The 14,828-nt window shown below is 44.1% G+C and overlaps 1 pseudogene; it reads left to right on the forward strand.

Moving 5' to 3' along the window:
* The first annotated feature begins 14,069 nt into the window (after positions 1–14,069).
* Positions 14,070–14,581, forward strand: LOC127486969 (proline-rich nuclear receptor coactivator 2-like; annotated as a pseudogene).
* Positions 14,582–14,828: the final 247 nt, after the last annotated feature.

Genomic DNA, 14,828 nt, shown 5'->3' on the forward strand with positions numbered 1-14,828 from the left:
CCCAGTGTTGACAAATCACAAAATACACATCAATGAAAATTTAGTTAATCCCTCCACTCTATGAATACTTCATATTAAATTTGAATTTATCCACAACCTGCTGCCTAACAATATTTTTCTCACATATTTAAAATATTTGCCATGCATTAGCACAGGTGGGGAATTAAAAAAAGTAACAGTCACAGACATCGAATAATAATCTAGAAGAAAGCAACGTTCCATAACCACTGGAACCACTGACGTGAACTGCCTGAATGACAACCTAGAATAGAAACATCTGGGGAGGCCGGCACCATGGCTCACTAGGCTAATCCTCCACCTTGCGGCGTCGGCACACTGGGTTCTAGTCCCGGTCGGGGCACCGGATTCTGTCCCGGTTGCCCCTCTTCCAGGCCAGCTCTCTGCTGTGGCCCAGGAAGGCAGTGGAGGATGGCCCAAGTGCTTGGGCCCTGCACCCACATGGGAGACCAGGAGAAGCACCTGTCTCCTGCCTTCAGATCAGCACGGTGCGCCGGCTGCAGCGCGCTGGCTGCAGCGGCCATTGGAGGGTGAACCAACAGCAATGGAAGACCTTTCTCTCTGTCTCTCTCTCTCACTATCCACTCTGCCTGTCAAAAATTAAAAAAAAGAAAAAAAAACATCTGGGGAAAAAACACTCAAGGCAAAAAAGGAAGACATCTTTTTAGTGTAAAATATCAATAGTTAGTATCAGCATCCTGAAAAGTTGAAAAGCCAAGAGACAAACACAAGCAAAATTCTTCTTTGGAAGAAGCAGATCGTAAACTACAAAAAGAACCACAAAGAATTAGACCTGGTCACTTCTGAGGGCAGTGGGGGAAGAAATCAGGAAGACACCTGAACTGACAAATGCCCATTCATTCACTTGGGTAAGCATTCTGTGGGTGTTTATACTTTTTATGTAAAGTCAGCAGAAAATAAGGCTACTGAACAGTAATCAGGCCCTTGCTTCTCAACAACTGGATTCACCAGAGAGGAAAGCATTTATTTCAAGAAGCCGGCATCTTGGCGAGAAAGAGGTCTCTTCATCTAAAATGTGCTCTTTCCACCCAACAAGCCAGCAAGAGCTGTTTCTAAGAACACGGGTCGAGGGGCAGACACTGGTATATGGGGTAAAGGCACAACCAGCAGTACCACTGTCACATATGGGCACCAGCTGCTCTGCTTCTGATCCAACTCACTGTGAATGCAGCTGGGAAATCAGTGGAAGGTCACCCATGTGCTTGGGCCCCTGCCACCCCCTTGGGAGACCTGGGAGATGCTTCTGACTCCTGGATTTGGTCTGGCCCAGCTCAGGTGATTGCAGCCATGTGGGGAATGAACTAGCTGATGGAAAATCTCTCTCCATCTCTTCCTCTCTCTCTCTCTATCTCTTCCTTTCAAATAAAATAAATAAATCTTTTTTTAAAAAATGGGTAGCTTCAGATGGAGGTTAGAAATCAAAGTGATTCTACTTAGTTGACAATTTGGCAGCTGTCCAGGCTTTGCGCTAATAAGTGCTCATCTGGGGATATCCAAGGCATCAACCAGGTGAAGATGTTTTGATGTGGCTGAAGCTCCTTTGTTAGCTGGGTCAAAGCCTGCTATTCTGGGCTGGTGCTGTGGCACAGCAGGGTAAAGACCCAGCCTGTGACACCAGCATCCCATATGAGATGCTCCTTTTCTGATACAGCTCTCTTCTTTGGCCTGGGAAAGCAGTAGAAGATGGCCCAAGTCCTTGGGCCCCTGAACCTACATGGGAAACCCAGAAGAGGCCCCTGGCTCCTGATCAGCTCAGATCTTGCCATTGCGGTCATTTGGGGAGTGAACCAGTGGATGGAAAACCACATAGGATCCCTGATCATTATAATAATCACTTACATAATATTAAGTCAAATTATGTATAAATATATTAAGTATATTGAATATTTAATTAATAGACATTTAAAATATATTAAAAATCTCAACTCTTAAAACTCAGTTTTCTAAACCCAAAGTCAGAGAATACATGAGATAATCTTGACAAAACACAAAATTTCTTTCCCTTCTGTAATAACCAAAAGGTAAAGAAAATTCTTTTGTGCTGTGTTTCTTCTAATGGGAAGCTCCTCCAGATTACTTAGAAGTTAAACCCAATGGAAAGGTACCCAACCTTAGCCACTGGAGGCTGTGAGCATTCAACATTATAAAAGAATGAAAAAACTTAGAAAACATTACACCTGTTGCCGGTACTGTGGCTTAGCAAGTAAAGCCACTGCCTGCAATGCTGCGATCCCATATGGGTGTCAGTTCACGTCCTGGCTGCTCCACTTCTGATACAGCTCTCTGCTATGGCCTGGGAAAGCAGCAGAAGATGGCCCAAGTCCTTAGGCCCCTGCATCCCTGTGGGAGACCCAAAAGAAGCTCCTGGCTGCAGCTCAGTGCAGCTTTGGCCATTGTCATCATATGGGGAGTGAACTATCAGATGGAAGACCTCTCTCTATCTCTCTGCCTCTCTGTAACTCTGCATTTCAAATAAATAAATACATCAAAATTAAAGAAAATAATACACCTTAGAAACAAAAGCAGAAAAAAAAAACCCATAGAACAATTTAAATACATCTAGAAAAGTCAGGTGTAGGGGCCAGTGTTGTGGCGTGGAGTGTAATAAAAGCCACCACCTGTGACACAGGCATTCCACATGCACACTGATTCTAGTCCGGACTATTCCATTTCTGATACAGTTCCCTGCTAATGTGCCTAGAAAACCAATGAAAAATGAAAAAGTCCTTGGGCTCCCGACAGCGAGGTGGGAGAACCAGAAGAAGCTCCTGATTCCTGGCCGTTGTGGCTCAAGTTCAGCCATTGTGACCATTTGGGGTGTGAAGCAGTAGACCAAAGATCTCTGTCTCTCCCTCTCTCTGTAAACTCTGCCTTTCAAATAAAAAGAAAGCTTAAAAAATATTAGGTGTAGGGGTTGGTGCTGTGGCGTAGCGGGTCAAGCCACTGCCTGCAGTGCCAGCGTCTCATAAGGGCACTGGTTTGAGTCCTGGCTGCTCCACTTCCTATCTAGCTCTCTGCTATGGCCTGGGAAAGCATCAGAAGATGGCCCAAGTCCTTGGGTTCCTGCACTCACTTGAGAGACCTGGAAGAAGCTCCTGGCTCCTGGCTTCACATCAGCACAGCTCTGGCTGTTGCAGCCATCTGGGGAGTGAACCAGCAGATGGAAGACCTGTCTCTCTCTCTCTCTTCCTCTTCTCTCTCTGTGTAACTCTGACTTTCAAATAAATAAATAAAGCTTTTTAAAAAATTAGGTGTAAAGATCAAGTACTCTTATTATCCCTAGTCTCCTAAGATAAATATTTCTTTCAAGATTAATTTATTTCCAAGGTAGAGTTACAGGGAGAGAGATCTTCCATTGGCTAGTTCATTAGCCAAATGGCCACTACAACCAGAACTGTGCAAGGCAGAAGCCACTGCCAGGAGACTCATCCAGGTCTCTACATGGGTGCAGGGTCCCAAGGACTTGGGCCATCCTCTCCTGCTTTCCCAGGTGCATTAGCTAGGAGATGAATCAGAAGTGGGCCACGAGGAATCAAACCAGTGCCCATATGGGTTGCTGCCATCACAGGCAGTGTCTTAACCCGCTGTGCCACAGTATCAGCTGTAAAGACAAGCATTTCTCATGACAGGCCATAACTAAACAATAAAGGAGGAGAAAAGGCTTATAAGAGATGGCTAGTTGTTGGAAAGGAGTCAACCAAATGGAAACTGTAAGAAGCTGCAGTTGAGAAGATGGTTGAAAATGTTATTAGAGGGGCCAGGCACTGGAGCGTAGTAGGTTAATCCTAGGAAAGCAGAGCAAGATGTGCTTGCGAATGGGGGACCCACAAGAAGCTCCTGGCTCCTCTTGGATTGGCTCAACTCCAGCCATTGTGGTCATTTGGGGAGTGAACCCGTGGATGGAAGACATTTCACTCTGCCTCTCCCTCTCTCTCTATCAAAATTTTAGGCACTGTGGTATAGAAGGTTAAGCCTCCTCCAGCAACTCATGTGGACTCCGGCTCAGTTGAGTTCCAGCTGCTCTACTTCTGATCCAGCTCTCTGCTAATGCACCTGGGAAAAGCAGAGGAAGGTGGCCTAAGTACTTGAGTCCCTGCACCTGTGTGGGAGACAGCAGGTGCTCCTAGCTCCTGCTTACTGGCTCCTGCCTGACCCAACCCCCACCCATTGAGGCCATTTGGGTAGTGAGTCATTGGATGGAAGATCTCTTTCTTTTCCTCTTTCTCACTTTGTATCTCTGTCTTTCAGATAAATAAATCTTTTTTAGAAAGTTATCATACTTTAAAATCAAATATTAAAAATCTCTAGCAAATATTTATCATTAATATTTATATTTTCTAAAAAAACTTTACTGATTTAACACAGGGGACTAAATCCTAGTTTTATTTATTTGAAAGACAGAGTTACAGAAAAATAAAGCCAATGAGAAAGAGATTGTCTATCTGGTTCACTCCCCAATCATCTACAACAGCCAGAGCTGGGACAGGGTGAAGCCAGAAGCCAGGAAAGTCCATGTGGTTCTCCCACATGTGTGGCAGGGGTCACAGCCATCTTCTGCTATCCCAGGCACATTAGCAGGGTGCTGGATTAGAAGTGGAGCAGTCTGGACTCAAAGAAGTACTCTTATGGGATGCAGGTATGATAGACTGCACTTAACCTATGATGCTGCCCCCACTTTGAAAATTCTTAATGTCAGGGCCAGTGTTGTGATGTATGGGTAAGGCCACCACCTGTGATGCTGGCATCCCATATGGGCACTGGTTCATATCACAGCTGCTCTACCTCAGATCAAGCTCCCTGCTAATGGCCTGGGAAAAGCAAAGGAAAATGGCACAACTGTTTAGGCCCATGCTACTGATGTAGGAGACCTGAATGGAGCTCCAGGCTCCTGCCTTCAGTCTGGCCCAGTGCTTGATTATTACAGACATCTGGGGATGAACCAGTAGATGGAAGATGTCTGTCTCTGTCTCTCTAACTCAGCCTTTCAAATACGTAAATAAATCTTTCAAAAATTCTAGGCTTTGGGATATTGACTTAGAATTATTTCTTATTGGGGCTGGTGCTGTGGCATAGTAGGTTAAGCCTCCACCCGCAGTGCTGGAGTGCTGGCATCCCATAAGGACACTGGTTCAAGTCCTGGTTACTCCACTCCAATCCAGCTCCCTGCTAATGACCTAAGAAAGCAGAGAAGGTGGCCCAGAGTCCTTTAGCCCCTGCACCCATGTAAGAGAGTGGGAGGAGGCTCCTGGCTTCTGGCTTGAGATCTGCAAGGTCCAGCCATTGCAGCCCTCTGGGGAGTGAACCAGTGGATGAAGGACCTCTCTCTCTCTCTCTCTCTCTCTCCTTCTCCCTCTCTCTGTTATTCTGCTTTGCAAATATTTAAATAAATAAATCTTAAAAAATTATTTCTTATCCTTGGAAACTTACTGTTTAGTGAAAACTTCGCAAGTAATTTTGAACAGTTATATGTTAACAACTTATGAAAACATTTACCGGGCCGGTGCCGCAGCTCACTAGGCTAATCCTCCGCCTTGTGGCACCAGCACACCAGGTTCTAGTCCTGGTCGGGGCACCAGATTCTGTCCCGGTTGCCCCTCTTCCAGGCCAGCTCTCTGCTGTGGCCTGGGAGTGCAGTGGAGGATGGCCCAAGTGCTTGGGCCCTGCACCCCATGGGAGACCAGGAGAAGCACCTGGCTCCTGCCATCAGATCAGCGTGGTGCACCGGCTGTAGCACGCCAGCCATGGCGGCCACTGGAGGGTGAACCAACGGCAAAAGGAAGACCTGTCTCTCTGTCTCTCTCTCTCTCACTGTCCACTCTGCCTGTCAAAAAAAAATTTACCAAAAGGCCCAATGCCTTCTATATATTTTAAGGCAAGAGTACATGTATTTAGAAAAATCTATCTTTCACATTTAGCAATTCAAAAAAAGTCATCCTACTGCAGAGTAGCCCTTGGTCTCTCTAGCTGTTACACTGCTTTATCTCTCTTCAGCCACTCTAAGTAAGAGATGCTCTTATCCCTGGGCAGGAAAACCTGAGGTCTAATTGCATAGGGTCCCCAAATCAGTAATCCATCTGTGATCACCTTGAGGAGAGGATCTGGGTTGCGCATGGCACAAGCATCATGAGCCATCGGGGTGGGATTCCCTTTGTACCCAGTCATCCTCCTCACCTTGCACAGCTCGTACTGGGCATTCTCTTCAGTGTGTGTTCAGTTTGTATACCACCTCCAGCTCATGTCTGCCACCATGTGGCTTCTGTGATGTAGTGAACAGCAAGATGGCCCTGTGGTGTCAAAGATCAGGCAGAAATGCTCACCTGTTGGCTTGATGCTGATGTTTGCTCCATCTCACACATATCCACAAATCCAGCAAGGCTTGCAGCATCAGCTTGAACCTTGCTGTGGATTCTGACCCAGCACTGCTACATTATCTTCTCTACCCCCTCTCCAGTCAGTGCATACTTGAGTCTATTTCTCAGGAAGGTGAGGAGAGGGAGACATCCCTTAGGTTGCAGGGACCTGATGATGCACAAGGTGCCACAGCAAAGACCACCAATTCATTTTTCAGCAATTACACTTACATTGCCTGAGAAACTACCATATTAGATAAGTATGGTTATTCTCTTAAGTCATGATCTTGCCACAGAACAACTTTAAATTGGACTTCATAGGAAGCAATGAACACTGCATCATCTTTTCATCTAGTGTTTGTGCTTAGGTGAATTTACGTTGTGATTTTAAATAACACAAACAAGCACAACCAACTTTTACACATACAGCAGTACACACACATAATGCATAGCATACATTATGACACAGAAAAATATAGAAATCTCTGCAACTCTTTTTAAATCTTTTAATCAGGCCCTATGGTTCACCATGTGGGTAGCCAATTGCACAGGGATGAATGTTGGTAAGAAGAAAGAGCTTATTTCTGGAAGCTGGCATCTTGGGAGAGCCAGAGAGGAAGGTCCTCCACCAGCTGGACCACCCCCCAAATGGCCACAATGGCTGAGGCTGGGCTAATCCAAAGCCAGGAGCCAGGGCCTTCCCCATATCTCCCACATGGGTACTGGGTCCCAAGCCCCCTGGGCATCTCCCACCACATTCCCAGGCCACAAAGCAGAGAGCCAGATCAGAAGAGGACCAACAGGGACATGAAACAGTGACCACATGGGATGTCAGCACTACAGGTGGAGGTCCAGCTCTATATGCCACAGCACAGCCACGAGAGAGCTCTTGATATAAAATGTTCTATCTCTGTTAAAGGGTTAATTTTTTAAGATTTATTTATTTATTTGAAAGTCAGAGTTAGAAGAAGAGGTAGAGATAGAGAGAGAGAGAGAGAGAGAGAGAGGTCTTCCATCCAAAGGTTCACTCCCCAATTGGCTGTGATGGCCAGAGCTGTGTCAATCCGAGGCCAGGAGCCTGAGATCATTCTGGGTCTCCCACTTGGGTGCAGGAGCCCAAGGACTTGGGCCATCTTCTACTGCTGTCCCAGACCATAACTGCTTAAGGGTTTCTTAAAGGACAAGGGTAGCTTCAGGGGAGGTAAATAAAACAATGAGTCACCTTAATTGACAATATGTAAATGCCCAAGCTTTTTTCTGATGAGGCTTCTTAACCAGGGGACTCACCATCAGTTGGGTGAAGGCTGCTTTGTTAGCTGGGGCAAAAGTCCACCATTATACAAATGCTACTATTCACCAGAGTAATTCAGGCAATATACAATATCAGTAATTGGTTTTTGCTATATAAAATGTGAAAAGGAAAAAAGAAGGAGGATGGCTTTAGTATGGTTAAAATTCCTTTTTAAAAGCTCCAATCAACTGAATATAATTACTTCCTGCTGTTAGTAACCTCAATTAACCCTATTGTTCCTGAAAAATTTACTTGAGCATTTAACTTGGAAAGCAACTCTAGTCCCAGTGATGGTACTGGACACTAACATACATGAAGATAATTATATCCTCATTTCAGATTCAGTAAGCACTCTGTTGGAAAAACATCTTTTATTGCTTTATTAACTCTTGTTCCTCACAGTCAATTTTATCAGAGGCCTTTGTGGAAATTTACAATAGATTTAAAAAAAATTTTTTTTTAATTTGACAGATAGTCGGTGAGAGAGACAGAAAGGTCTTCCTTCCATTGGTTCACCCCCAAATTGGCCACTACAGTGGGCGCTGTGCCAATCTGAATGAAGCCAGGAGCCAGGTGCTTCTTGTTTCCCATGTGGGTGCAGGGCTCAAGCACTTGGGACATCCTCCACTGCCTTCCCAGGCCACAGCAGAGAGCTGGAGTGGAAGAGGAGCAACTGGGACAGAATCTGGTGCCCCGACTGGGACTAGAACCTGGGGTGCTGGTGCCGCAGGTGGAGGATTAGCCTAGTGAGCTGTGGCACTGGTCAATAATGGGATTTCTAAGAGCTGGGTGTCTACTTCTCACTGTTTCTACACACACACACACACACACACACACTCCTCTCCTAGACAAAAGATTTCCCAGGTACAAAATTAGGTAATGTTATCAGACTCAGTAGCCTTCTTTGCACCAAGCAAACAGTGTTTTCTGGGTGTGTGTTTATTGGAGAGGAAGACTAGAACCACCTATGAAGTTATTGGGATAAGGCAGGACTTTGTAGTATAAAATATCGGGCTGTTTCCCAAGGCCTGCTTCTGTAGGCAGCCCATAAAGAAGTCATCGACAAGTCAAGGTCCGTCTTGGCTTGTGGAATTCCTGGGATAAAAAAGTCATGTACTCCCATGTTGAAGGAGAATGATCAAACAAGAACATTCTGCTAAAATTAACTATGTTATGACTGTGTTGCAGAAAGCCCGATAAGTTGCTTGTGTATGGTCTTATCCTCTGTGTTGCCTTGACCTATAGCTGGTTATGTATAAATATCACTGAGACACTGGAATAAACGAGCCTTGTCTTGGCTCCATTCTCTGACCCTTGTCCCTCTTTTCATTCCCACTGCCCCCTTCAGGTTCTGTTTGGTGCTGCTGGCCTGCACATGCTTCTAAGACTACTGCATAACTTCTGCGGGGCATGTGTTTTGTTTCCCATGGCTGCTTTCACACACATAGGCTAACTTCTATCTTCCTATCTAAAAACATTATTGAAGAACACGAAAGCCTTGGATAGAAGAATACCCTTAGAAACAAAAGCTAAAGGAATTGTCTGATTACATGGGAAAAATTAAACACATTAAGGAAATGCCACTGGAGAAGCTAAGGGTCCTTGTATTTGTGCAAGAAAGAACTCAGGTGTGAGACAGAGAGCAGTGGAAAGCAAAGTAGCAAAGTTTATCAGGGTTGGGACGTCCGTAAGAACAGATGGGCACCTCTCCAGACAAACCAGAGAGAGTGCCTAGTTCACATTTAGGCTGGGGCTTTTAAGGGGCTGGGTCTTGCCTTTCCACCTTTTTGCTGTCTCCTTCTTCTCCAGAACAAAGGACTTCTTGGGTGTAAATACAAAAAATTCCTGTCTGAGTTTCCCACTGAAGTCAGACAGGGGAAGCCTGGCTAGCTTAGCCAAGGGGTTTCTCTCTAGGGTGCCTGCCTTAGAGGAAGGATGCTTATCAGGCCAGGTAGAAGGGGCAGGGCCCCCTGGAAGGCTATCAGGGTCTGAGGGCAGGACTTTGAAGTGCAGATACTGGACAGCACCTGCAATGTTATTGGGTGACTTTGAAATGCGAATGCTGGACTGCTGTAGATGTCCCTTTCCTTAGGCCCTTGTCACACACATAGGTTAATTTCTGACTTCTTACCTAACAAAAAGACAGAAGAATCAAGTTATCCTAGTGAAGTAGGCATAACCTTAGGTTTCTAAATAAAACAGTTTTAATGTCAGGTCACAACAGTCAGAACCAAGGAGGAAGAAATAACTTACAGGAGATGCCTAGAAATTTGACAAAGAAAATCAGCAATTAAGTAGAAATTACTAAAAGGGAAATTGCATTAAAATAGATTTCAAAATGAAACATTAAGACTTATATGTGTATATATATACATATATATGTATATATAAATATATATATATGACTTATTACAGATATATATACATACATATACACATATATGTATCTTTTTACAGATAAATATATATACATATATATATATATACCTGTAACTAAATAACTATTGCTTTAGCATGTTGCCCAAATCCATAGTTCTGTCTTTGTACTTATATAACATGAGAAACTCATAGAAATAATTTCCTTCTAATCTCAGCCAAAGCAACCTCACACAAAGTTATCTGCTACAAATCTGTAACATTCTTATATTCCCTTATATTCCTTAAGTTATTTGTTCTGCTTTGTTCCTCTCTCTCCTTGCCAAACACCAGTTTTATGTCATGTTAGGACAAAGATCACTTGCATTCTTTGTGCAAGGTGTCCAGTGTGTAAGAAATCTTCCTAGCCAAATGAATCAGTTTACAGGTATTTATTTGGATTCCCCTCCTGGGCAAGGTTCACCAGTTCCAACAGAGTGGGGGCCAGGCAAGTCAGGCTTCAGAGGTTGGGAGGGCTCCTTTTATAGATACAGGGCATGGGGGTTAAAGGTTGAGGTGCATCTGATCCTCATTGGTTGACCTTTAGGTGCACGCGAGACCTTGGCAAGCACTTTTTGTTCCTGGAAGTGTGGGACTTCTCTCTTGTGGATCCCAAAGCTACCTCTTTGTTATTTGGAACACATCTTGGGTGCCAAGACACATTATCATTCTCATTTTTCTCTTCCCTATCTATTGGTTCCTTAATTTGCATTTTGAAATAATCCTAAAAAGCCTTTAAAATAAGAGCAAAGAATTTCAAATTATTCTAAAGTAGTCTAAAATGGTTTGTCTTATATCAATGATTTATGTAAACAAAAAAGTCCATTGTCTTTTACAATTTTTAAAAAGCAAACAGTACAGGGGCTGGTGCTGTGGCACAGCAGGTTAATGCCTGGGCCTGAAGCGCTGGCATCCCATATGAGCACCGGTTTGAGACCTGGCTGCTCCACTTCTAATCCAGCTCTCTGCCCCAGGGTCAGCTCATACCCAGCAACCACAATATGAGAGCCTCACTCCCTTAGGAAGAGCTGTGGCAAGAGGACTGGGTTGTGGATTTAGTGACCTGTTTCCTAACTGAGGGGAATTACATTATCCAGGAGGAAAAACAAGGGACAGGGGATCCCACAAGTCATGGGTTCTGCCCCAAATTTCATGCATGAAATCTGGATTCTCCCTGAGAACCTGTGCATCCTAACCACACAATTTGGAAAAATACAGAGCTCTAGGGCTGAGCCAAAGTCACCACATTCAGGAATGAGAAGATATCCAGTGTCCCATGCCAGATACCATCTTGCAAGCAGGAGGCAACTAACCCCACAAACTCACCATATTCCAGATTCCAGGCATCCTTCTGATGGTTTTTGTAGTGAGAGAACTTCACAGGTGACAAAGAATGAGCCTCGTGGAACCACTATAAGCAGCAGACTGGAGAAGCTGTATTTAGCAGCATGAAGAAAAAGACCCCATGTTGCTCTTCATTGTTGATCCAGTGTGTCTGATTGGACAGTTTGCTGAGCCAATGAGAAGGCATCATGTCAGAGAAGATGCAGCCAATCAGAGTCACACCTACTAGATTTCTGTGACAGTTGGGGAGAAGGGGTGCCATTCATCCAGGCTGTGGCTGGTGGGGGTAGTGAGGGTTGAGTATTGGGCTCAGGTCTGCAGGTGCTCACCCTCCTTGGGCCTCGCTCTCCTAAGAGCAGGGGCTGCTGTCACCTTCATGATGACTCAACCACATGAGAGTGGGGATCTCTCCCACCCTCCAATGTCTGTGATTCTGCTGGGATCTTATGACCTGGAGCTTCCAATAAACTCCTTTGCAAGAGATGAAATTTACTCAAAATTTAATGAATTCTGAGCTTTTCATTTTCTTCATTTTTTTGACTTATTTTTGTTTTAGGTCATTTTGCTTTTTTAATGATTTGAAAAATATTTAAATATACTCTATAGAAGTTTTCTAGTCTGTATTTTGTCCTTTAAAATGGCTTTCTATTTTTTCCTGCTGCTACATGGAAAGCCACTTGATATATATTGATCTTATACTCACTAATATCACTTAATTATCTTGCCAGTTTACAGTTTGTTTTGGATTACCTCTGTAGATTGTAGAGTCAACCACATATACTGAAAATTTTGTTGTTTAATTGGGTGTAGAAGGGACATTCCTCAATACAATCAAGGCAATTGATGAAAAACCCACAGGCAGTATCATAGCGAATGGGGAAAGGTTGGAAGCATTTCCACTTGTGAGAGGCCAGAGCCATGCCATGACAGGCTTCTCACAAGACAAAAAAACTGACTAGGCCCAGGATGCCCCTGGTATGAGAAGATGAAACCTGACACCGGGCAGTACTTGGTCCTGTCTGCAGGACCAGGTGGAGGCAACCAATAAGGTAGGCCCTCCTTGCTCCTGCAGGCCCAGGGGAAGGAAGGAATGCAGATGTAATACTTGTTTGCCTGGGAACTATAAAACCCTGAGAACAAAGAGAAGGGGGTCTTGGTCTCCCAGCACTGCATTGCATGGGCGGCTGGGGCCCCAGCATGCTGGACCTACAAATAAAGTCCCTTCATTCTTTGCATTATGGTCAGTCTCACTGGTTCTTTCTATCTGGGCAATCTGGAACACAACACACTGAGATCTGATACCAGACAGCAATGCCCACTCTCACCATTGCTATTCAATATAGTACTGGAAGTTTTTGCCAGAGCCATTTGGCAAGAAAAAGAAATTACAGGGATACAAATTGGGAAGGAAGAACTCAAACTATCCCTCTTTGCAGACAATATGATTCTTTATTTAGGGGATCCAAAGAACTCTACTAAGAGACTATTGGAACTCATAGAAGAGTTTGGCAAAGTAGCAGGATATAAAATCAGTGCACAAAAATCAACAGCCTTTATATACACAGGCAATGCCATGGCTGTGAAAGAACTTCTAAGATCAATCCCATTCACAATAGCTACAAAAACAATCAAATACCTTACAATAAACTTAACCATGGATGTCAAAGATCTCTATGATGAGAATTACAAAACTTTAAAGAAAGAAATAGAAGAGGATACCAAAAGATGAAAAAAATCTTCCATGTTCATGGATTAGAAGAATCAATATCTTCAAAATGTCCATTCTCCCAAAAGCGATTTATACATTCAATATGATGCCAATCAAAATACCAAAGACATTGTTCTCAGATCTGGAAAAAAATGATGCTGAAATTTATATGGAGGCACAGGAGACCTTGAATAGCTAAAGCAATCTTGTACACAAAAACAGAGCTGGAGGCATCACAACACCAGATTTCATGACATACTACAGGGCAGTTGTAATCAAAACAGCATGGTACTGGTACAGAAACACATGGATAGACCAGTGGAACAGAATAGAAACACCAGAAATCAATCCAAACATGTACAGCCAACTTATATTTGATCAAGGAGCTAAAACCAATTCCTGGAGCAAGGACAGTTTGTTCAACAAATTGTGCTAGGAAAACTGGATTTCCATATGCAGAAGCATGAAGCAAGACCCCTACCTTACACCTTACACAAAAATCCACTCAACTTAGATTAAAGATCTAACCTTACTACCCGACACCATCAAATTATTAGAGAACATGGGAGAAACCCTGCAAGATATAGGCACAGGCAGACTTCTTGGGAAAAACCCTAGAGGCACAGGCAGTCAATGCTAAAATTGGTCTGTAGAGGCAGGAGGTGGATGTTGGTTGGAGACACCAGGCCGTTGGCTGCTAGCTGGTCGGTGCTTGCAGGTTGTTTGATCCCTGCTTTCGTCTCTCCCTGGAAAGGGAGGGAGGCCTCTATGTCGAGAGGCAGCGGCCGCCGCAGTTCCGAGCGTGAAGTCGGACTTCTCTCACGCTTGTGTGCTGAGGACACTCATATGTTGGCCTCAGCTCCTAGGCTGAACTCGGCAGACCGGCCCATGAACACCTCTGTCCTGAGACAAAGGAGAGGATCAGCCAGAAAGCTAGGCGCGGCAGCAAGGAAGAGGCCAGGCGGTGGGAACCCTGCACTCTGGGCAGCAGACTGAAAGGTGACAAAGAAGCTGAAGATGGGTGGTGGAGAGAGGTATAACATTCCAGCCCCTCAGTCTAGAAATAGTAAGAACCAACAGCAGCTTAACAGACAGAAGACCAAGGATCAGAATTCCCAGATGAAGATTGTTCATAAGAAAAAAGAAAGAGGACATGGTTACAACTCATCAGCAGCCACATGGCAAGCCATGCAAAACGGAGAGAAGAACAAAAACTTCCCAAATAATCAAAACTGGAACGCGAACTTGTCAAGTCCTAGCTTACTTTTTAAGCCACAAGCCAATCAGAACTATGCTGGAGCCAAACTCAGTGAGCCACCATCACCGAGTGTTCTTCCCAAACCACCTAGCCACTGGGGTCCTGTTTCCTTTAATCCTTCAGATAAAGAAATAATGACATTTCAACTTAAAACCTGACTTAAAGTACAGGTATAAAACTGTTAAGTGCTAATGTTTAAATTGGCCTGAAACAAATTTGACTAGGGAGTTTATTTGTGTAAAACTGATTAGTATAAGCATATATCTCATTTGTTTTGTGTGCACTGTGATATAATGGTAGTATCAGTGCAACTTAAGATAACTAAATAATTGTGCTTCCTACTAAGTGTCCTCAATTGAGTAACTTTGAGGTGAAACCATTCAAGTTTGGATTCTCATTCGTTTAGATTTAGGGGAGGGCAAA

This window comes from Oryctolagus cuniculus, chromosome 7 (assembly GCF_051225735.1).
Source record: "Oryctolagus cuniculus isolate XC-2025 breed Fujian yellow rabbit chromosome 7, ASM5122573v1, whole genome shotgun sequence".
Lineage (NCBI taxonomy): Eukaryota > Metazoa > Chordata > Mammalia > Lagomorpha > Leporidae > Oryctolagus > Oryctolagus cuniculus.